This window comes from Pristiophorus japonicus, chromosome 13, assembly GCF_044704955.1.
Source record: "Pristiophorus japonicus isolate sPriJap1 chromosome 13, sPriJap1.hap1, whole genome shotgun sequence".
Taxonomy (NCBI): Eukaryota; Metazoa; Chordata; class Chondrichthyes; family Pristiophoridae; genus Pristiophorus; species Pristiophorus japonicus.
The window spans coordinates 67,715,475-67,738,692 of record NC_091989.1 but is presented as its reverse complement, the minus strand read 5'-3'; positions in this window follow the sequence as shown (position 1 = coordinate 67,738,692).

Below are 23,218 nucleotides of genomic sequence, written 5' to 3'. Positions count from 1 at the left end.
AAGAAGTTTCTCCTCATCTCAGTCGTAAATGGCTTACCCCTTATCCTTAGACTGTGTCTCCTGGTTCTGTACTTCCCCAACATCGGGGACATTCAACCAGCATCTAACCTGTCCAGTCCCGTCAGAATTTTATATGTTTCTAAGAGATCCCCTCTCATCCTTCTAAACTCCAGTGAATACAGGCGCAGTTGATCCAGTCTCTCCTCATATGTCAGTCCAGCCATCCCGGGAATCAGTCTGGTGAAACTTCGCAGCACTCCCTCAATAGCAAGAACTTCTTCCTCAGATTAGGAGACCAAAACTGAACACAATATTCCAGGTGAGGCCTCACCAAGGCCCTGTATAACTGCAGTAAGACCTCCCTGCTCCTATACTCAAATCACCTAGCTATGAAGGCCAACATACCATTTGCCTTCTTCACTGCCTGCTGTATGTGCATGCCAACTTTCAATGACTGATGTACCATGACACTCAGGTCTCGTTGCACCTCCCCTTTTCCTAATCTGCCGCCATTCAGATAACATTCGGCCTTCGTGGTTTTGCCACCAAAGTGGATAACCTCACATTTATCCACATTATGCTGCATCTGCCATGCATTTGCCCACTCACCTAACCTGTCCAAGTCACCCTGCAGCCTCTTAGCGTCCTCCCCACAGCTCACACCGCCACCCAGCTTAGTGTCATTCGCAAACTTGGAGATATTACACTCAATTCCTTCATCCAAATCATTCATGTATATTGTAAAGAGCTGGTGTCCCAGCACTGAGCCCTGCGGCACCCCCCTAGTCACTGCCTGCCATTCTGAAAAGGACCCATTTATCTTGACTATCTGCTTCCTGTCTGCTAACCAGTTCTCTATCCACGTTAGTACATTGCCCCCAATACCATGTGGTTTGATTTTGCATACTAATCTCTCATGTGGGACATTGTCAAAAGCCTTTTGAAAGTCCAAATACACCACATCCACTGGTTCTCCCTTGTCCACTCCACTAGTTACATCCTCAAAAAATTCTAGAAGATTTGTCAAGCATGATTTCCCTTCCATAAATCCATGCTGACTTGGACCGATCCTGTCACTGCTTTCCAAATGTGCTGCTATTTCATCTTTAATAATTGATTCCAACATTTTCCCCACCACTGATGTCAGGCTAACCGGTCTATAATTACCCGTTTTCTTTCTCCCTCCTTTTTTAAAAAGTGGGGTTACTTTAGCTACGCTCCAGTCCATAGGAACTGATCCAGAGTCGATAGAATGTTGGAAAATGATCTCCAATGCATCCACTATTTCTAGGGTCACTTCCTCAAGTACTCTGGGATGCAGACCATCAGGCCCCGGGAATTTATCGGCCTTCAATCCCGTCAATTTCCCTAACACAATTTCACACCTAATAAGGATTTCCTTCAGTTCCTCTTTCTCACTAGACCCTCGGTCCCCTAGTATTTCCGGAAGGTTATATTTGTCTTCCTTCGTGAAGACGGAATCAAAGTATTTGTTCAATTGGTCTGCCATTTCTTTGTTCCCCATTATAAATTCACCTGAATCTGACTGCAAGGGACCTACATTTGTCTTCACTAATCTTTTTCTCTTCACATATCTATAGAAGCTTTTGCAGTCAGCTTTTATGTTCCCAGCAAGCTTCTTCTCATACTCTATTTCTTCCCTCCTTATTAGATCCTTTGTCCTCCTCTGCTGAATTCTAAATTTCTCCCAGTCCTCAGGTTTGCTGCTTTTTCTGGCCAATTTATATGCCTCTTTCTTGGATCTAACACTATCCTTAATTTTCCTTGTTAGCCACCTCCCCCAGAACCAGTTCCAATGTCCCAGGAATTTGAATCCCTCCCTTCTGCATCACTTCTGAAGCCACATATTCATCTGAGCTATCCTCCTATTCCTACTCTGACTAGCTTGTGGCACTGATAGCAATCCTGAGATTACTACCTTTGAGGCCCTACTTTTTAATTTAGCTCCTAGCTTCCTAAATTCGTCTTGTAGGACCTCATCCCGTTTTTTACCTATATCATTGGTACCTATATGCACCACGACAACTGGCCCTCCCCCTTCAAAATGTCCTGCAGCCATTCCGAGACATCCTTGACCCTTGCACCAGGGAGGCAACGTACCATCCTGGAGTCTCGATTGCGGCCGAAGAAACGCCTATCTATTCCCCTTACAATAGAATCCCCTACCACTATTGTCATGTTTGTAACCTCACATAACTGTAACCTTTATGTAACAACACTGTACACTGTATACACCTGAGAAATGCACACATTGACCACAGGGGTGAACTTGTGGGAGATACTCCTCACCTGGTCATCCAGGTATATAAAGAGGGGTCCCACGCAGGGTCATCACTTCTTGGTCCTGTGAATAAAGGTACAGGTCAAAGAGTGATCTTGTCTCCAGTATGTGCCTCGTGTTGATTTGCTGTAGTATGTAAGGATACAACATTTGGCGACGAGAAACGGGAATCAACGACTCAAGAGAATGGCCACCGGTAGCACGGAGGAATGGTACTTTGTTGGTGAGGACTGGGATGATTTCGTTGAGAGGCTCCAGCAGAGTTTTGTCACGAAGGACTGGCTGGGAGCGGCAGTGGCTGACAAGTGAAGGGCGCATCTACTGACCAGCTGTGGACCTAAGACGTACGCGCTGATGAAAGACATGCTCGCACCCGAGAAGCCAGCAGACAAGACCTTCGAGGAGCTCAGCAAACTGATCGGTGAGCACCTCAAACCGGCGAGTAGTATACACATGGCCCAACACCGATTCTATACGCACCGATGTCAAGAAGGGCAGAGCATACCGGACTTCGTTGCGGACCTTCGGCGCTTGGCCAGCCTCTGTAAGTTCACAGACGCCTGCAGGTCGGAGATGATACGGGATTTCTTCATTGAGGGCATTGGCATGCCTGGATTTTTAGGAAGCTAATTGAGACCATGGACTTGATCTTGGAAGCAGTGGCGTTGATGGCTCAAACCTTCATGACGGGGGAGGAGGAAACCAAGATCATATACGCGCGCAACTCTGCTCCAAACGTGACGATGGAGCAGGGAGTTAACATGGTAAATGCGACTCAGAACCCCGCAGGCATGCAAGGGCAATTCGACACCAACCAGGCAGTAACAGACTCTAGGGTGGGTCCGCAACAGAGACAATGGCAGGTTAAACGGCCATTTACACCATCACAAGGGACAATACATCCCGGGATGGGACCATTGACACCACAAACAGAGTGCTCAAGAGTAATCAAAGAGACAATCAGAGAGGAATGCCTAGTAACAGCTCTTTTGTTCACAACAATCTCAGCTCATGCTGGAGGTGCGGGGGCAAACATGCTGCGAAGACCTGCCGGTTTCAACAATTCATCTGCAGAAATTGTAACTTGAGTGGACATTTAGCCAGCATGTGGAGGAAGCCCGCAGCGAGGCTGGTTTACGAAGTGGATGAACCACAAGAGGGGTCTGCAAGGCAGGGGTATGCCTGGGACACAGCAATGGACACTAAAGTTCAGCGGGTCCAGGTGGCAAACATCCATAGCTCATACACAAAAACGCCACCTATGATGATGAGAATACTGTTAAACAGCATCCCGGTATGCATGGAGCTGGACACAGGAGCCAGCCAGTCACTTATGAGTGTCCAACAATTCGAGAAACTGTGGCCACTCAGAGCTAGCAGACCCAAACTAGAACGCATTGACACGCAATTACGGATGTACACCAAAGAGATCATCCCAGTGCTAGGCAGTGCAATGTTGGTGGTCACACATAATGGATCTCAGAACCGGCTGCCACTCTGGATTGTCCTGGGAAATGGTCCCGCACTTTTGGGGAGGAGCTGGCTAAGAGATGAACTGGAAATGGGGGGATGTGCACGCCATTTCATCTTTGGAGCGAAGTTCATGCTCACAGGTCCTACAAAAGTTCGAGTGATTATTTCAACCTGGCGTCGGGATTTTCACAGGCACCAAAGTAAGGATACGCATCACCCCGGACGCCACACCAGTGCACCGCAAAGCCAGAGCTGTGCCATATGTGATGTGGGAGAAAATTGAGAGTGAGTTGGACAGGTTGCTAAGAGAGGGCATAATTTCGCCCGTTGAATTCAGCGACTGGGCAAGCCCCATCGTCCATGTTCTAAAAACGGATGGCTCGGTCAGGATCTGTGGCACCTACAAGGCCACCGTCAACTGAGTGTCCCTTCAAGACCAATACCCGCTTCCGAGAGCGGAGGATCTTTTTGCAACGCTGGCAGGCGGCAAGCTGTTCACCAAGTTGGACCTCACTTCGGCCTCCAGGACCCAGGAACTGGCCAAAGAATCCAAGCTACTGACCACCATCACCACGCACAAGTGGCTGTTTGTCTACAACAGGTGTCCGTTTGGTATTCGTTCAACAGCCGCTATCTTTCAGGGAAACATGGAAAGCCTGCTCAAATCCATCCCCGGAACAATTGTATTTCAGGACAACATCCTTATCACAGGTCGAGACACCGAGGAACACCTCCACAATCTGGAGGAGGTGCTACGGCGACTGGACCGGGTAGGCCTGCGACTAAAGAAGTGCAAGTGTGTGTTTTTGGCCCCAGAGGTTGAGTTTTTGGGCAGGAGGGTTGCCGCAGGCGGCATCCGGCCCATCGAATCCAAAATGGAGGTGATCCATCGCGCGCCCAGGCCCGGCAACACATCAGAGTTGCGTTTATTTCTAGGGCTATTGAACTATTTCGGGAACTTTCTACCGAACTTAAGTACATTGCTAGAGCAGCTAGACGTGCTCCTGCGTAAGGGTTGCGATTGGTTTTGGGGGGACTGTCAGGAACGGGCTTTCAATCGGGCGCGGAACCTTATTTGTTCTAATTAGTTATTGACCCTGTACGACCCCTGTAAGAAATTGGTTTTGACATGCGATGCATCATCCTATGGGGTTGGGTGCGTGTTGCAGCAGAGTAATGATGAATGCCAACTCCAACCTGTGGCTTATGTCTCCAGGTCGCTCTCCCAAGCAGAAAGGGGATATGGGATGGTTGAAAAGGAAGCACTCGCATGTGTCTACGGGGTGAAAAAGATGCACCAGTACCTTTTTGGTAGAAGGTTCGAGTTAGAAACGGACCACAAGCCATTAACATCCCTGTTGTCCGACAGCAAAGCTGTCAATGCTAATGCGTCATCTCGCATACAGCGATGGGCTCTCACACTGGCTGCGTAAGACTACACCATATGGCACCGGCCAGGCACCAAAAATTGCGCTGACGCGCTCAGCAGACTTCCACTGGCCACCACTGAGGGGGCAGCGGAGCAAAGCACTGAGGTGGTCATGGTTGTCGATGCCTTTGATAGCGCAGGCTCCCCCATCACAGCCCACCAGATGAAAACCTGGACAAACAGAGATCCCCTCTATCACTGGTTAAGAAATGTGTCCTGACTGGGGATTGGGCGCCCACATACGGAGCATGCCTTGAAGAGGTCAGACCGTTTCACAGATGGATGGATGAACTCTCCATCCAAGCCGACTGCCTACTATGGGGCAGCCGGGTAGTCATGCTCCAGAGGGGTAGGGAAGCATTCATCAGGGAACTCTACAGCGAGCACCCAGGCATCGTGCTTATGAAGGCCATTGCCGGATCACATGTATGGTGGCCGGGAATTGATGCAGACCTGGAACACTGTGTTCGCAGGTGCACGACGTGTGCCTAGCTGGGAAATGCCCCCAGGGAGGCCCCACTCAGCCCGTGGCCCTGGCCCACCAAGCCATGGTCACGTATTCACGTAGACTACGCGGGCCCGTTCATGGGAAAAATGTTCCTCATTTTTGTTGATGCATACTCGAAATGGATCGAGTGCATCATATTGAATTTGTGCACGGCATCCACCACAGTGGAGAGTCTGCGCGCGGTCTTTGCGACCCATGGCTTGCTGGACATTCTGGTTAGCGACAACGGCCCGTGTTTCACTAGCTATGAATTCCGGGAGTTCATGTCGGGTAATGGCATCAAACATGTCAGGACAGCACCGTTCAAGCCGGCTTCCAATGGCCAGGTGGAACATGCGGTCCAAATCATAAAGCAAAGCATGCTCCGGATTCAAGGACCCTTCCTTCAATACCATCTATCGCGCCTCCTGCTGGCCTACAGGTCCCAACCGCACTCGCTCACGGGAGTCCCGCCAGCGGAACTACTCATGAAACGTACACTAAAAACTCGTCTGTCCCTCATTCATCCAGTCTTGTCAGACATTGTTGAGGGCAAGCACCAGTCCCAAAATGAGTGCCACGACCGTAACTCAAAGGGGAGATGTATAGAAATCGATGACCTTGTATTTGTTCTTAATCACGCTGTGGGGCCCAAGTGGCTTGAGGGTACTGTAATTGGTAAAGAGGGGAATAGGGTCATAGTGGTCAGACTCAACAATGGGCAGATATGCCGCAAGCATCTGGACCAAGTAAAAAAAAGGTTCAGCATGGACACTGAGGAACCTGAGGAAAATCATGAGATGCTGCCCACACCACTGCCAGTTGTAAGGGGTTCTCTGGGAGTGTTGTTGTGCCTTGGGTGTCTCTCTCTGGGCTTCTGCCCTCACAGCTTATGCCTGGCCTGTGGGGTACCCTGAGTGCTGCAAGAGCATCCCTGGAGAGACTGTGTCCACAGCTTATGAAGGGGGTTTTGAGACTCGTGCGTCCCCACAGCTTATGCCTAGACTGTGAGGCACCTGTGAGTGTAAAACGCTCCTAACCCCTTCTTCCCTAGCCTGTGACACACAGTTGAGCATTTTCGATCTCTCTGGGCTTCTGCCCTCACAGCTTATGCCTGGCCTGTGAGGTACCCTGAGTGCTGCAAGAGCACCCCTGGAGAGACTGTGTCCACAGCTTATGAAGGGGGTTTTGAGACTCGTGCGTCCCCACAGCTTATGCCTAGCCTGTGAGGCACCTGTGAGTGTCAAACACTCCTAACCCCTTCTTCCCTAGCCTGTGACACACAGTTGAGCGTTTTCGAGGCGCTCCTAGCTTCCCTTACACTGTTCTGACATAAGACTCACGATCAGGAGATGTAATACAGTAGAACTGAGAGAAGGTGATTCCAAGAGGAACTTAGGCTTCCAATTTATTTGACAAGGTGTATCTCAACAAACAGCAATACACCAACAAAACAATCCCCCTAAATCCCACTAAACGGACACAACGAAAATTTTTACACAAGTTTAGCAGTACAATGCCCAACTTCCCACCTTTCCTGGCCTAACTGAGTTGGGAGTTCTGGGGACCAGAGGTTATATTCAATACTGTGCCTTTTGCAGTCTGGTGGTTTGTTTCTTCTATCTTCGGTGTCTTCGGACACTGGTTTTCCTTCAGTGTCGAGAGGCTTGCTGGTTGTTGGATCACGAGAGCAGAACACACAGACACTGGGTCAGAAACCCCTTTTTATAGCCAGATTATCCAGTCCGCCTCTCATGCTGAAATCGATCCTTCCCATTGGTGGGCCTTGTGATTTTGAAAAATGCAGCAGTTTTAGATTATTGCGGGTTTTTTTCCACTGATGTTAACCTACTCAACGTTTAAGTAGGGGTTTATTGCGTTGGCCTCCTGTAGCCATTGTGTAGGCCCTTGGGTTGTTTTGGGTTCCCTAGTTTTCTGAAGGTCTGCATAATTTCCCTCTATAGTGTAAACATGGGGAAGACAATAGCCTGATAATGGCAATGAGTCAGTCCCACAGTTTTCGAGCAAGTGCTCTCCCATTGGCTTGAAAGCCCCATGCTTCGGGCTGACTCTGTCCCACCATTGGCCCTCCGGTGTCCTCCCCCGTCCAATCACTGCTCTGCCAAGGTCAAACCGTCTCGATTTCAATTCACATTGCAACACAGGCAGATCCCACAGCCCTTTTCCTTCTGGGTAAAATGAGGGGGTTTTCATCCTCCCCTACAATTCCAACATTTTCCCCACTACTGATGTCAAGCTAACCGGTCTATTATTCCCTGTTTTCTCTCTCCCTCCTTTTTTAAAAAGTGGTGTTACATTAGCTACCCTCCAGTCCATAGTTTTTTCCCTACCTACTCTATCAAAACCCTTCACAATTTTGAAAACCTCTGTTAAATCTACCCTTCTCTGCAGGAAGATGGGATTAAGTAGGTAGCTCCCATTGAAGAGCTTGCACCAACACGGGAGCAGTGAGCCGAATGGACTCCTTCTGACTTGTAATTTCCATATTTCAATCGTGATAGGGCAGATTGGATATCGGCTTTGAAATGCGCAGACATGAAGGGCTGAATGGATATTTCTCATTCCAGGCTTTCATGCATTCCATGTTCTTTCAAACTCGAGTGTCAGCTGTGGCTCAGTTTCCACTCTCCACTCTTAGTCAGAAGGTTGCGGGTTCAAATCCTACTCCAGGACTTGAGCACAAAAAATCCAGGCTGACACTCCAGTGTGGTGCTGATGGGGTGCTGCACTTTCAGAGGTGCCGTCTTTCAGATAAGATGTTAAAATGAGGCCCGGTCTGCCCTCTCAAGTGGACGTAAAAGATCCCATGGCAATACTACGAAAAAGAGCAGAGGAGTTATACCCTGGTGTCCTGGCCAATATTTATTCCTCAATCAACATCACTAAAACAGATTATCTGGTCATTATTACATTGTTGTTTGTGGGAGCTTGCTGTGCCACGTTTCCCACATTACAACAGTGACTACACTCCAAAAGTACTTCACTGGCTGTAAAGCTATTTGAGACTTCAGCTGGTCATGAAAGAAGCTATATAAATGCAGATCTTTCTTTTTCAAAGAGGACTTGATGTTGGGCCTTGGCCCTCATTGTAATGGAGCCTGCGCGGCATCAGAGCGGCTGGCGGGGAGCAGTGCAAGATCAGGCTGCAGCCAGCGTCGCAGCAAGCCTCAGGTATATGGATCCGGGGGGTGGTGGGGCAGGTCCGGGATTGGGGATAGGGCAGGGGGCAGGTCCCAGAATTACAGGATTGGCGGGCCAGGGATAGCGGGTCTGGGAGTTGCGAGCTCGTGGATCGGGGTCAGGGATCACAGGGCCGTGGATCAGAGAGCCAGGGATTGAGAGGGTATCAGGGCTAGGAGATCGGGGCATGATCGGGAGTCACGGCCGGAATATCAGGGGGATCAGCGGTCTGGGAATTTTTGGGTCAGGGATCATGGGGCTGAGCATTGGGGAGGGGGTCATAGGAGGGAAATCAAGGGTTGGAGGCCAGGAAATCGGGGGTGGGGGTGTTGGGTACCAGCACCAGGTGTGGCAGCGATGTGGTGGGGGGGGGGGGGCTTGGTCAGGGTCAGGAGATCAGTGGCGGCAGAGTGGGGGTGTGGGGGGGGGGGGAGAATCAGGGCCAGGAGGTCTGGGTGGGGGTGATGGGGCCAGGTTTGGTGACGATGTGGGAGCGGGGGAGTTTCTGGGGGTCAGGGGCAGGAGGTGGGGGTGGGGGTGATGGGGCCAGGTTTAGTGACGATGTGGGAGCGGGGGGGGGGGGGGAGGTTGCTAGGGGTCAGGACCAGGAGGTCGGGGTGGGGGTGATGGGGCCAGGTTTGGTGACGATGTGGGAGCGGGGGAGTTTCTGGGGGTCAGGGGCAGGAGGTGGGGGTGGGGGTGATGGGGCCAGGTTTAGTGACGATGTGGGAGCGGGGGAGGAGGGGAGGTTGCTAGGGGTCAGGACCAGGAGGTCAGGGTGGGGGTGATGGGGCCAGGTTTGGTGACGATGTGGGAGCGGTGGGGGAGGGGTTGCTCGGGGTCAGGGGCAGGAGGTTGTGGGGGTGGGGAGTGGGGTCAGATTTGGCGGCGATGTTGGTTTGCGGGGGGGTGCGAAGGGGTTGGGGCCGGGTGCAGTGGCGATGTTTGGGTGGGGGCGGGGTTAGGAAGTGGTCCTTTAATGTGGGGTTGGGTGTAACCCTGCTCCTCCCAGCTCCACGTTCAGCTAAGATACTTACCTGCTTTGCTTGGTCTAGCAGGCGATCCCTTGGCCTGGATTCCTGCAGTAGTCATTTAACAAATCTGCCATTTTCTTATAAGCCCTTGTAGTCTCGTCTGCATTCGCCTTCAATGGGCCCACGTTCCCCTGTACCTCTCTCTTCCTATTAATATACCGATGAAAGCTTTTGCTGTTTGCTTTGAGCTCCATTGCTTTTGACAAAATGACAGGGAATGTGTGTATTGCTGCAAAGTTGCTGTTCTATATAGGCTTAGTGGCAGCATTCCTGCCTCATGATTGTGGAACAAGTATAGAGCAGTGTAAATCTTCCTGAACTTTGTTACAATATTACCGCACACAGAAACTGAGGGCAAGTTCCGCCTGTGAACAAATTGCAATCACGTAACGGGAAGCTTCGTCTTGGCTATTAAAAAGCTGATTGAATTTATTCCCAGAGGGGTTTGTTGTTGTCAATGGTGCTCCCAGGGGAGCGGATCATGGGGAATGGATGGAAAATCTCAGCCTGCGTAGCCCCTCCTGCCCCGATTTCCCGACACGTGCTCCCTGTGAGTGTCACCACACTGTGATATGTGCGCACTAGGCTTGTGCAGCAGAGCTGGTCTCCAGTCGTCTTGGATAACCCTTGCCACTGGACCAAGACCTAGCTCTGTCAAGCCTGTATGGTGGCTGGTGTGCAATGGTCACCACACGTTAAAAAAAAATCCACGCTAAGGAATTTTCCACCCTTCAAGATGTAGTTCGGGATCCAGAATATTAGGTCCTTCATTGAAACACCTGTGAACTCATCCTTCTTTTGGCGTGGGAGCAAGTCATCCTCATTTCGAGGGATTGCCTATGATGATGATCCGGGAGGGCAAGATTGCAGATTCCCTCACTGACAAGTACTGAAAGCTCGTGACAACGTTCTCTTTGCCCACGCAGAACTCACAGCGTAATTAAAATATTATTTTTTCAATCACAATTCTCCATTTATTGAATTCAATTAAAGGCGTTTTTTTACCCCGTTGACTATCTTTGGATAATAATACAGAATTGCCACTCGTGTTTCAACACCGACTGCTCGCAAGGGCATAAAGTTCGGGTGCGACTCACAACTGCCTCTGATGAACACGCCGATTTGTCCATCTCCTTCCCACACAGTGTCACCGGGTCGTGCAATCCAGAAGACACTCAAACAATGTGGCGGTTGAATGTGCAGCTGTTCACTTCTGGCCTTCCCAAACCATCAGCTCTCCCAGCTGCTGAATCGTGTCACTCGCTTACACGACAGCAAAGTCTGTGTAACATTGGATTTCAGATACTCGGCAGCTGTCCCTGCAATGAATAGGGTTTTCAGCACAGTTATTATATGGGAATACTGCACGGGAAATATTGCAGCCTAGCTGCCCGTGTCAGCATTTTAGATTTTATGTTACGTTCTTTGGCAGCATATCAGTGCTTGAGTACAAAACCAGCATTGTACCCACATGGACTTACGTCACTTATGCGGGTTAACAAAAAGATTGGAGCTGCATGTGTCTTTAAAAATGTTGGAGGTGTATGTGTCTTTAAGAATGTTGTGGTGTGTGTGTCTTTAAGAATGTTGGCAGTATGTGTGGCTTTAAGAATGTTGTGGTGTGTCTTTAAGAATATTGGAGGTGTGTCTTTAAGAATGTTGGGTGTGTGTGTGTGCCTTTAAGAATGTTGGAGGTGTGAGTGGCTTTAAGAATGTTGGAGGTGTGTGTGGCTTTAAGAATGTTGGAGGTGTGTATGTGCCTTTAAGAATGTTGGAGATGTGTCTTTAAGAATGTTAGGGGTGTGTGCATGCCTTTAAGAATGTTGGAGGTGTGAGTGGCTTTAAGAATGTTGGAGGTGTGCGTGTGCCTCGAAGAATGTTGGAGGTGTGTGTGCTTTTAAGAACACTTGGCCTGTTTCAGTGCTATAAATTCTATGTAATTTTATTTAAGTCCGCCTTTAAAAAGCTTGGAGACATGCATGTGAAAATCACATTGTCCAGTTCAAATCACAAGGGGTTCCCCGTTCTTACACCTCTGATTCACGATATCTTATAGTTAGATATTGGGCAGTGCAGGCACACTCCTGAACAATGGTTATGTTACTGGACCATCAATCCTGAGATCGGCACTAATAATCTGGAGAACATGAGTTTAAATCACACTGGCAGTTTATGAATTTGAATTCAGTTAATAAACAATATCTGGGAATAAAAAGCTAGTAATCAGTAAAAGTGGCCCGAAGATGTCGGATTGTTGTAAAACCGCGATTGGTTCACTAATGTCTCTTAGGGAAGGAGATCGGCCGCCGATACCCATTCTGGCCTACATGTGACTCCAATGTGTTTGACTCTGAACTGCTCTCTGAAGCGGCCCAGCAAGCTACTCCGTTTTATCAAAGGTTGATTCAGGAAGAAGGCCCAGCACCGTCGAAGAGGCGGGAGTGCGAGCAGCGGGAGTCCGGGGATGTCGGAGCGGCCTTTAAAGGCCCAGCATTCGTCGAGGAGGCTAGCCGGTGCAGCAGGGAGAGACGGCAAAAAAGTAGTAGAAAGGAATTGAAAGGTGACGTCACAGCCAAGAGGGTAAGTGATTGGCTGGTGATTGTTGAGTAGTTTTTCTTTTTTCTTTTTCTTTTCTTTATCAGTAAGTAACCTTTTAGCATTGTTGTTGCCAAACTAAGTTAATCTAAGGGTTAAGTCATGGCAGGAGAGCTCGGACACGTGTTATGCTCCTCCTGTAATATGTGGAAAGTCAGGGACGCTTCCAGTGTCGCTGATGACTACATGTGCGGGAAGTGCATCCGTCTGCAGCTCCTGACAGACCGCATTGTGGCACTGGAGCTGCGGGTGAATTTACTCTGGGGCATACACGATGCTGAGGATGACGTGAATAGCACGTTTAGTGAGTTGGTCTTACCGCAGGTACACAACCAGATTGGGAATGGGTGACCAACAGGAAGAGCAGTGGAAGGAAGGTAGTGCAGGGGTCCCCTGCGGTCATCCCCCTGCAAAACAGATACACATCTTTGGGTACTGTTGAGGGGGATGACTCATCAGGGGGGAGCAGCAGCCAAGTCCATGGCACCGTGGGTGATTTTGCTGCACAGGAGGGCAGGAAAAAGAGTGGGAGAGCTATAGTGATAGGGGATTCTATTGTAAGAGGAATAGATAGATGTTTCTACGGCCGCAACCGAGACTCCAGGATAGTATGTTGCCTCCCCGGTGCAAGGGTCAAGGATGTCTCGGAGCGGCTGAAGGACATTTTGAAGAGGGAGGGTGAACAGCCAGTTGTCGTGGTGCATATCGGTACCAACGATATAGGTAAAAAACGGGATGAGGTCCTACAAGATGAATTTAGGGAGCGAGGAGCTAAATAAAAGTAGGACCTCAAAAGTAGTAATCTCAGGATTGCTACCAGTGCCACGTGCTAGTCAAAGTAGGAATCGCAGGATAGCTCAGATGAATACATGGCTTGAGGAGTGGTGCAGAAGGGAGGGATTCAAATTTCTGGGACACTGGAACCAGTTCTGGAGGAGGTGGGACCAGTACAAACCGGATGGTCTGCACCTGGGCAGGACTGGAACCAATGTCCAAGGGGGAGTGTTTGCTCGTGCTGTTGGGGAGGGGCTAAACTAATCTGGCAGGGGGATGGGAACCTATGCAGGGAGACAGAGGGAAGTAGAATGGGGGCAGAAGCAAAAGATAGAAAGAAGAAAAGTAAAAGTGGAGGGCAGAGAAACCCAAGGCAAAAAGCAAAAAGGGCCACATTACAGCAAAATCCTAAAGGGGCAAAGGGTGTTAAAAAGACAAGCCTGAAGGCTCTGTGCCTCAATGCGAGGAGTATTCGGAATAAGGTGGACGAATTAACTGCGCAGATAGCAGTTAACGGATATGATGTAATTGGCATCACGGAGACATGGCTCCAGGGTGACCAAGGCTGGGAACTCAACATCCAGTGGTATTCAACATTTAGGAAGGATAGACAGAAAGGAAAAGGAGGTGGGGTGGCGTTGTTGGTTAAAGAGAAAATTAAGGCAATAGTAAGGAAGGACATTAGCTTGGATGATGTGGAATCGATAATGGTGGAGCTACGGAATACCAAAGGGCAGAAAACGCTAGTGGGAGTTGTGTACAGACCACCAAACAGTAGTAGTGAGGATGGGGACAGCATCAAACAAGAAATTAGGGATGCGTGCAATAAAAGTACAGCAGTTATCATGGGCGACTTTAATCTACATATTGACTAGGCTAACTAAATTGGTAGCAGTGAGGTGGAGGAGGATTTCCTGGAGTGTATTAGGGATGGTTTTCTAGACTAATATGTCGAGGAACCGACTAGAGGGCTGGCCATCCTAGACTGGGTGATGTGTAATGAGAAAGGACTAATTAGCAATCTTGTTGTGCGAGGCCCCTTGGGGAAGAGTGATCATAATATGGTAGAATTCTTTATTAAGGTGGAGAGTGACACAGTTAATTCAGAGACGAGGGTCCTGAACTTAAGGAAAGGTAACTTCGATGGTATGAGGCGTGAATTGGCTAGAATAGACTGGCGAGTGTCATTTAAAGGGTTGACAGTGGATAGGCAATGGCAAACATTTAAAGATCACATGGATGAACTTCAACAATTGTACATCCCTTTCTGGAGTAAAAATAAAATGGGGAAGATGGCTCAACTAAGGCTAACAAGGGAAATTAAGGATCGTGTTAAATCCAAGGAAGAGGCATATACATTGGCCAGAAAAAGCAGCAAAACTGAGAACTGGGAGAATTTTGTAATACAGCAGAGGAGGACAAAGGGTTTAATTAGGAGGGGGAAAATAGAGTACGAGAGGAAGCTTGATGGGAACATAAAAACTGACTGCAAAAGCTTCTATAGATATGTGAAGAGAAAAAGATTAGTGAAAACAAACGTAGGTCCCTTGCAGTCAGATTCAGGTGAATTTATAATGGGGAACAAAGAAATGGCGGAACAGTTAAACAAATACTTTGGTTCTGTTTTCACGAAGGAAGACACAAATAACCTTCCGGAAATACTAGGGGACCGAGGGTCTAGTGAGAAGGAGGAACTGAAGGATATCCTTATAAAGCGGGAAATTGTGTTAGGGAAATTGATGGGATTCAAGGTCGATAAATCCCTGGGGCCTGATAGTCTGCATTCCAAAGTACTTAAGGAAGTGGCCCTAGAAATAGTGGATGCATTGGTGATCATTTTCCAACAGTCTATCGACTCTGGATCAGTTCCTATGGATTGGAGGGTAGCTAATATAACACCACTGCTTACAAAGGGAGGGAGAGAGAAAGCGGGTAATTACATACCGGTTAGCCTGGCATCAGTAGTGGGGAAAATGTTGGAACCAATTATTAAAGATGAAATAGCAGCGCATTTGGAAAGCAGTGACAGGAGTGGTCCAAGTCAGCATGGGTTTATGAAAGGGAAATCATGTTTGACAAATCTTCTGGAATTTTTTGAGGATGTAACTAGTAGAGTGGACAAGGGAGAACCAGTGGATGTGGTGTATTTGGACTTTCAAAAGGCTTTTGACAAGGTCCCACACAAGAGATTCGTGTGCAAAATCAAACCACATGGTATTGGGGGCAATGTACTGATGTGGATAGAGAACTGGTTGGCAGACAGGAAGCAGAGAGTCAGGATAAACGGGTCCTTTTCAGAATGGCAGGCAATGACTAGTGGAGTGCCGCAGGGCTCAGTGCTGGGATCCCAGCTCTTTACAATATACATTAATGATTTAGATGAAGGAATTGAGTGAAATATCTCCAAGTTTGCAGATGACACTAAACTGGATGGCGGTGTGAGCTGTGAGGAGGACGCTAAAAGGCTGCAGGGTGACTTGGACAGGTTAGGTGAGTGGGCAAATGCATGACACATGCAGTATAATGTGGATAAATGTGAAGTTATCCACTTTGGGGGCAAAAACACAAAGGCAGAATATTATCTGAATGGCAGCAGTTTAGGAAAGGAGAGGTGCAACGAGACCTGGGTGTCATGGTTCATCAGTCATTGAAAGTTGGCATGCAGGTACAGCAGGCAGTGAAGTAGGCAAATAGTATTTTGGCCTTCATAGCTAGGGGATTTGAGTATAGGAGCAGGGAGGTCTTACTGCAGTTGTACAGGGCCTTGGTGAGGCCTCACCTGGAATATTGTGTTCAGTTTTGGTCTCCTAATCTGAGGAAGGACGTTTTTGCTATTGAGGGAGTGCAGCGAAGGTTCACCAGACTGATTCCTGGGATGGCAGGACTGACATATGAGGAGGGACTGGATCAACTGGGCCTTTATACACTGGAGTTTAGAAGGATGAGAGGGGATCTCATGGAAACTTGTAAGATTCTAACGGGACTGGACACGTTAAATGCGGGAAGAATGTTCCCGATGATGGGGAAGTCCAGAATCAGGGGACACAATCTTAGGATAAGGGGTAGGCCATTTAGGACTGAGATGAGGAGAAACTTCTTCACTCAGACAGTTGTTAACCTGTGGAATTCCCTACCGCAGAGAGTTGTTGATGCCAGTTCATTGGATATAATCAAGAGGGAGTTAGATATGGCCCTTACGGCTAAAGGGATCAAGGGGTATGGAGATAAAGCAGGAAAGAGGTACTGAGGGAATGATCAGCCATGATCTTACTGAATGGTGGTGCAGGCTCGAAGGGCCAAATGGCCTATTCCTGCACCTATTTTCTATGTTTCTGTGTTTCTATCTGATGGCAACTAGGAATGACTAATAAATGTCGACCTTGCCAGCGCTGCCCACACTCTGAGAATGAGAAAAAAGATAAAACACTCAGACCATTTCTAACAGTGACCAGCCCCACCGTAAAGGAAAGAAAGAATTGCATTTATGTAACACCTTTCACAACCACCGTATGTCTCAAAGCACTTTACAGCCAATGAAGTACTGATGAAGTGTCATCATCATCATCGGCAGTCCCTCAGAATCGAGGCAGAATTGCTTCCACTCTTAGAATGAATCCTTAGGTGGCTGAACAGTCCTCTTTGGTCTCATCAGTTGCATCGAGTGTTGGGGCGTACGCACTGATGACTGTGGCACATTGGTTCCGGGATAGGGTGAGTCGAAGAGTCATGAGACATTCGTTAACCCTGCAGGGGGAGTCTTTGAGGTGATCGACCAGCTCATTTTTGATGGCGAAGCCGACTCCGTGAAGGCAGCGTTCTTCCTCTGGTGTTCCTTTCCAGAAAAAGGTGTAACCTCCACTTTGTTCCTTGAGTTGGCCTTCCCCTGCCCGCCAGGTCTCGCTTAGGGTGAGTGTAGTCACTGTTGTAATGTAGGAAATCTAAGGCAAGCACAAAACATGTAACAGTTGACTTAAGGTGCTGATTGATAAATAAGGCAGACCTCTGGATCGGCTCTTCTCAAAATATAAATTGTTTCAAATTTGTTTTATGTTGTATGTGTTTGACACTTCCAATACACCTAAATACATTTGCGGTCTCATTGGTGAGTGTAGGATATGGCAGAAAAGCACAATAATCTACTGAAGTAAATTTCTCCATTAATTCTTGATATATTAAAAAGAAATCTGGTCTAAAAATTCACACTCAATTCCACTTCCTCAATTGGTCTAGGCCACTAATCAGTTTTAAGTGTGTCTTTTATATCAAGTTGCTCTTTTTCAATATTGAAAGTCTCCATTTACTGAGTTAGTTTGTCAATTTGACAAATTGTTCCTATTGTGTTCCTAACACAGATGAGACTGCACATAGGGAGTTTAAAGGAACAGTGACCTCAGTCTTTATTGAGACACTCCAGAGTGAGAAACAGGCCTTAGGGGCCGGCTTATATACAGTGCTCCCAAGGGATGCGCTCCCTGGTGGCGGAACATGGGAGTGCATGCTTTACAGATACACAACATCACTCCCCGCCCAAAGTCAAAGTGAAAACTATTTACAAGGTGATGCAGTCGGGAGCCTTTCTTTCCCTGATGGACCGCCTCAGTACAAATATCTGTTCTGGTGTGTTGGCTGTGCCCTTGCTGGGTGAGCCTGGCCTTGCTGGGCTGTTGGGCGTGATGGGTTTGATTTCCTGGTCCGGGATGGTATCGTTGATCCTTTGGGTGTGTGTTGTGGGCTTGAAAAAGGTGGTGTCTGCTGTGGGTTGTTCAGGGCAGTCCGTGAACCATAGCCTCATTTGGTCCAGGTGCTTTCTGCAAATTTGTCCATTGTCTAGTTTGACTACAAACACCCTACTCCCTTCTTTAGCTATCACCGTGCCCGTGATGCACTTGGGACCATGTCCATAGTTTAGCACATACACAGGGTCAATCAGATCATTTCCTGTGACACAGTGGCGCTGTAAAATCCTGTCCCCTCAGTACAGATTCACACGAGGCATGTAGTGAAGTCAAGGTCACTCTGGACCTGCACCTTTATTTCACAACTCTGGAATGCTGCACTTGCCTGAGACCTGTCCTTATATACCTGTCTCTTGCAAGTGCACCCCTGGTGGTAAGGTATGCTGGTGGTTACAGGTCATATCTTATTACAGTCATGTATAGCATGTTAGGATACAGTTACATATAATAATGTAAGATACATGACATCACCCTCCCCCAAGGTCTTATTGTCTTTATAGGTTCAGTCTCTCAGGTGGTCTACGCTCTCGCGTGGAGCGTCTGAGTTGTGGTTCAGTTGTTTGCCTTGGTATCTGTTTTTCTTTGGGTGTGGTTGCTGGTATCTCGCCTGGGCTGTCTGTTTCGATTGGTGTGATTGTTGTTGACTCGCCTGGGCTGTCTGTTGGGGTTGCCCTTTCCTCAGGTTGTTCCCTCTGTCTGTCCACCAGGTGTGTTGTGAGTTCCACATTGTAGTCTGCCTCTGGTTCCGCAGTGTTGATGGTAAATCTGCTTTTGACTTGGTCTACATGCCTCCGGCAGGTTTTGCCATTGTCCATTTGTACCACCAGTAGCCTGTTTCCTTCCTTGTCCGTTACTGTCCCGCAAGCCATTTGGGACCCCTGCCATAGTTTAGTACAAACACTTTATCCCCTATCTCATTCAATCTCCCCCTCGAATTTCTGTCATGGTACTCAGTCAGCTTACGGCGCTTTGCCTCAATGATTTCGTGCATGTCTGGGAGGATTAATGAGAGCTTTGTTTTTAAAGTCCTTTTCATCAATAGTTGCGCGGGGGGATCCCAGTCAATGAGTGCGGATGAGATCTGTATGCCAGCAGCAGTCGCGACAGGCGACCCTGCAGCGTGGGACCTTGGATTTTAAGCATGCCTTGTTTAATGATTTACACTGCTCTCTCCGCCTGGCCGTTGGAGGCCGGCTTGAATGGTGCCGTCTTGACGTGATTTATGCCGTGGTCAATTATAAAGTCTTGGAATTCTGCGCTGGTGAAGCACGGACCATTGTCACTGACCAATATGTCAGGAATTCCGTGCGTTGCAAACATAGTTCCAAGGCTCTCCACAGTGGTGGAGATTGTGCTCGTGTTTAAAATGGTGCATTCGATCCACTTTGAAAATGCATCTAAAACTACAAGGAACATTTTGCCCATGAATGGGCCCTCATAGTCTACGTGCACCTGCGACCACGGTTTGGTAGGCCAGGGCCAGGGGCTCAGTGGAGCCTCCCTGGGGGCATTGCTGAGTTGGGCACAAATGGTGCACCTTTGGACGCAGAGCTCCAAGTCCGCGTCAATACCAGGCCACGAGATGTGGGATCTGGCTATGGCCTTCATGAGAACGATCCCCGGGTGCTTGCAGTGGAGCTCCCGGACAAATGCCTCTCTGCCTCGCAGAGGCATGACTACTCGGCTGCCCCACATCAGGCAGTCTGCTTGTAGTGATAGCTCATGCTTGTGCCTGTGAAAGGGTTTTAATTCCTCGGGGCAGGCATCGCGAGCCTCTGCCCAGTCACCGGTTAGGACACATCTTTTTACTAAGGATAACGTGGGGTCGCTGGCCGTCCAGGCTCTGATTTGGTGAGCCGTCATGGGCGAACCTGTGGTCTCAAAGGCATTGATTGCCATGACTATCTCACAGTCCTGTTCATCAGACCCTTCCATGGTCGCCAGGGGTAGCCTGCTGAGCACGTCGGCACAGTTGTCTGTGTCTTATGGTATAGTCGTAGGATGCCAGCATGAGTGCCCACTGTTGAATTCGCGCCGAGGCATTGGTGTTTATTGCCTTGCTCTCGGATAGGAGGGACGTGAGGGGCTTGTGGTCAGTTTCTAATGCGAACTTGGCCCCGAAAAGGTATTGGTGCATCTTTTTGACACCGTACACGCACGCGAGCGCCTCCTTCTCTACCATTCCGTACCCGCACTCTACCCACAAAAGTGACCTAGAGGCATAAGCTATGGGTTGTAATTTGCCCGCACTATTGACATGTTGCAAAATGCACCCGACCCCATATGCTGACGCATCGCATGTGAGAACTAGCTTTTTACCTGGATCAAAGAAAGTCAAAACACTGTTGGAACACAGAAGGTTGCATGCCTTATTGAAGGCGCGTTCCTGGGCGTCCCCCCAAAACCAATCGCACCCCTTCCTGAGTAGCACGTGGAGAGGCTCCAGCAGCGTGCTTAAGTTCTGCATAAAGTTCCCAAAGTAATTGAGTAGCTCGAGAAAGGCGTGCAGTTCTGAGACATTCCGGGGCCTGGGTGCCAGGCGAATTGCTTCTGTTTTGGACTTTGTTGGGCGGATTCCATCAGCGGCAATCCTTCTGCCCAAATATTCAACCTCGGGTGCGAGAAACAGGCACTTGGATTTCTTGACTCGTAGGCCTACCCGATCCAACCGCTTTAGTACTTCCTCCAAATTACGGAGATGGGAGTCGGTGTCCCTGCCCGTGATAAGTATGTCGTCTTGAAATACAACCATCCCCGGGATGGACTTGAGCAGACTCTCCATGTTGCGATGGAATATGGCAGCTGCCGACCTGACGCCGAATGGGCATCGATTGAACATGAAAAGGCCTCGATGTGTGTTGATGGTGGTGAGTAGCTTGGATTCCTCAGTCAATTCTTGCGTCATATACGCAGATGTGAGGTCTAATTTTGAGAAAAGTTTACCTCCAGCCAATGTGGCAAATAAGTCCTCCGCTCTGGGCAGCGGGTACTGGTCCTGTCGGGAGACTCTGTTTATGGTAGATTTGTAGTCCCCACAGATTCGTACGGATCCATCAGGCTTCAAGACTGGGACGATGGGACTTGCCCAGTCGCTAAATTCCACAGGTGATATAATGCCTTCCCGCAGAAGCCAGTCTAGTTCGTGTTCAATCTTTTCCCTCATCACAAAGGGTACAGCTCTGGCCTTGTGATGGACCGGCCTAGCATCCTGTGTGATGTAGATTTTGACTTTGGCCCCTTTGAAAGTGCCCACACCTGGCTGAAAGAGCTGTTCAAATCACTTTTTAACTGTTGAGCAGGAGATCCGTTCCTGTAATGACATGGCATGGACATCATCCCATTTCCAGTTTAGTTTTGCCAGCCAGCTTCTCCCCAGCAGTGCTGGGGGGTCTCCGGGGACAATCCACAGGGGAAGTCGGTTCACTGTCCCTTTGTGTGTGACTGAGAGCATGGCACTGCCGAGGACTGGTATGATTTCTTTGGTATAGTTTGCTGTCGACCCTTATGAGTTTTGGTTTGTCTCTTTTATGCGGCCACAGTTGTTCAAATTGTTGAGCGCCCATGAGAGATTGACTAGCTCCTGTATCCAGCTCCATGTTGACAGATATCCCGTTGAGTAGGATCCTCATCATTATAGGAGGCGTCCTGTTGTAGTAGCAGCGGCCTTTGATCATGTTGACTGTACACCGGTGTCCCAGGTACTGTCCCCACCATCTTCTGGTCCGCTTTCCGATCCATCCGATTCATATACCAGCCGAGCTGCCGTTATTTTGCACATGCCGGCCAAGTGCCCTGTATATTCACAATTTCTGCAAACAGCCTGCTGAAATTGACATCCCCTTGACGAGTGCCCACCCCCACACCTCCAGCATAGACCTGTTCCATTGGTTAAAGTGTTCCCAAAGAATGAGCTGCGTCTGGCTGATCTCTCTTGAGCTGCTCTCAGTTTGTAGTTGATTGCTTGCATTGTGGGTTGATGAGGTGTGAACGGCCATTCCTGTGGCCCTTGATGGCTTCTGCCTGCTGTCGAGAGCCTGTTCTCCCGGTTTTGTCTGTGTGTGGGGGTAGGAGCTTGTTTAGTGCTGTGAACTTCTTGTTCCGATATTTCGTTAGTTGTCGTACCTGCATTGTAAATCAACCTCGTTTCTTCTTCCCCGACCAAGAATGTCTGTGCAATCAGTGCTGCTGCCTCTAAGGTCAGGTTCTTGGTCTCTATGAGCTTTTGGAATATGCCTGCTTGGCCTAGTCCTTCAATGAAAAAGTCTCTCAGCATTTCTCTCCTCAGTTCATCAGAGAACTCACATAAACTAGCCAACCTCCGAAGTTCCGCCACGAAGTCGGGTATGCTCTGGCCCACACAGCGTCTGTAGTTGTAGAATCTGTGTCTGGCCATGTGTAGGCTGCTCGCTGGCTTCAGGTGGTCTCTTACCAGTGCGCTCAATTCTTCAAACGACTTGCTTGCTGGTTTCTCGGGTGCCAATAGATCCTTCATTGAAGCGTGTTTTTGAGACACAGCTGGTCAAGAGATGGGCTCTTCTCTTGTCTGCCTTATCGTCGCCTAACCAGTCTTTGGTTACAAAGCTTTGCTGGAGCCTTTCTATAAAGTCCTCCCAAATGTCTCCCGCATTGTACTTTTCATCTTATCCGTTGGTTGCCATTCTGTGGATTCTGTAATCCCGTAACTCGTCGCCACTGTAAAGTCCTGTCCCCTCAGTACAGATTCACACGAGGCATGTAGTGAAGTCAAGGTCACTCTGGACCTGCACCTTTATTTCACAGCTCTGGAATGCTGCACTTGCCTGAGACCTGTCCTTATATACCTGTCTCTTGCAAGTGCACCCCTGGTGGTGAGGTATGCTGGAGGTTACAGGTCATATCTTATAACAGTCATGTATAGCATGTTAGGATACAGTTATATATAATAATGTAAGAAACATGACAGGCGCGACCATCGTTTACATTTTGTTGCTGCCGTGTGCTCTCTACCTGATCATGCAGGTTGGGGTGAACCAGCGAGAGTCTGGTTTTGTGTTTTTTTCAGGAGTAGCTCAGCCGGGGGCACCCCTGTGAGCGAGTGGGGTCTCGTGCGGTAGCTGAGCAGTATTTGGGACAGGTGGGTTTGGAGTGAGTCTTCTGAGACTTGTTTGAGGCTCTGTTTGATAGTTTGTACTGCCCACTCTGCCTGTC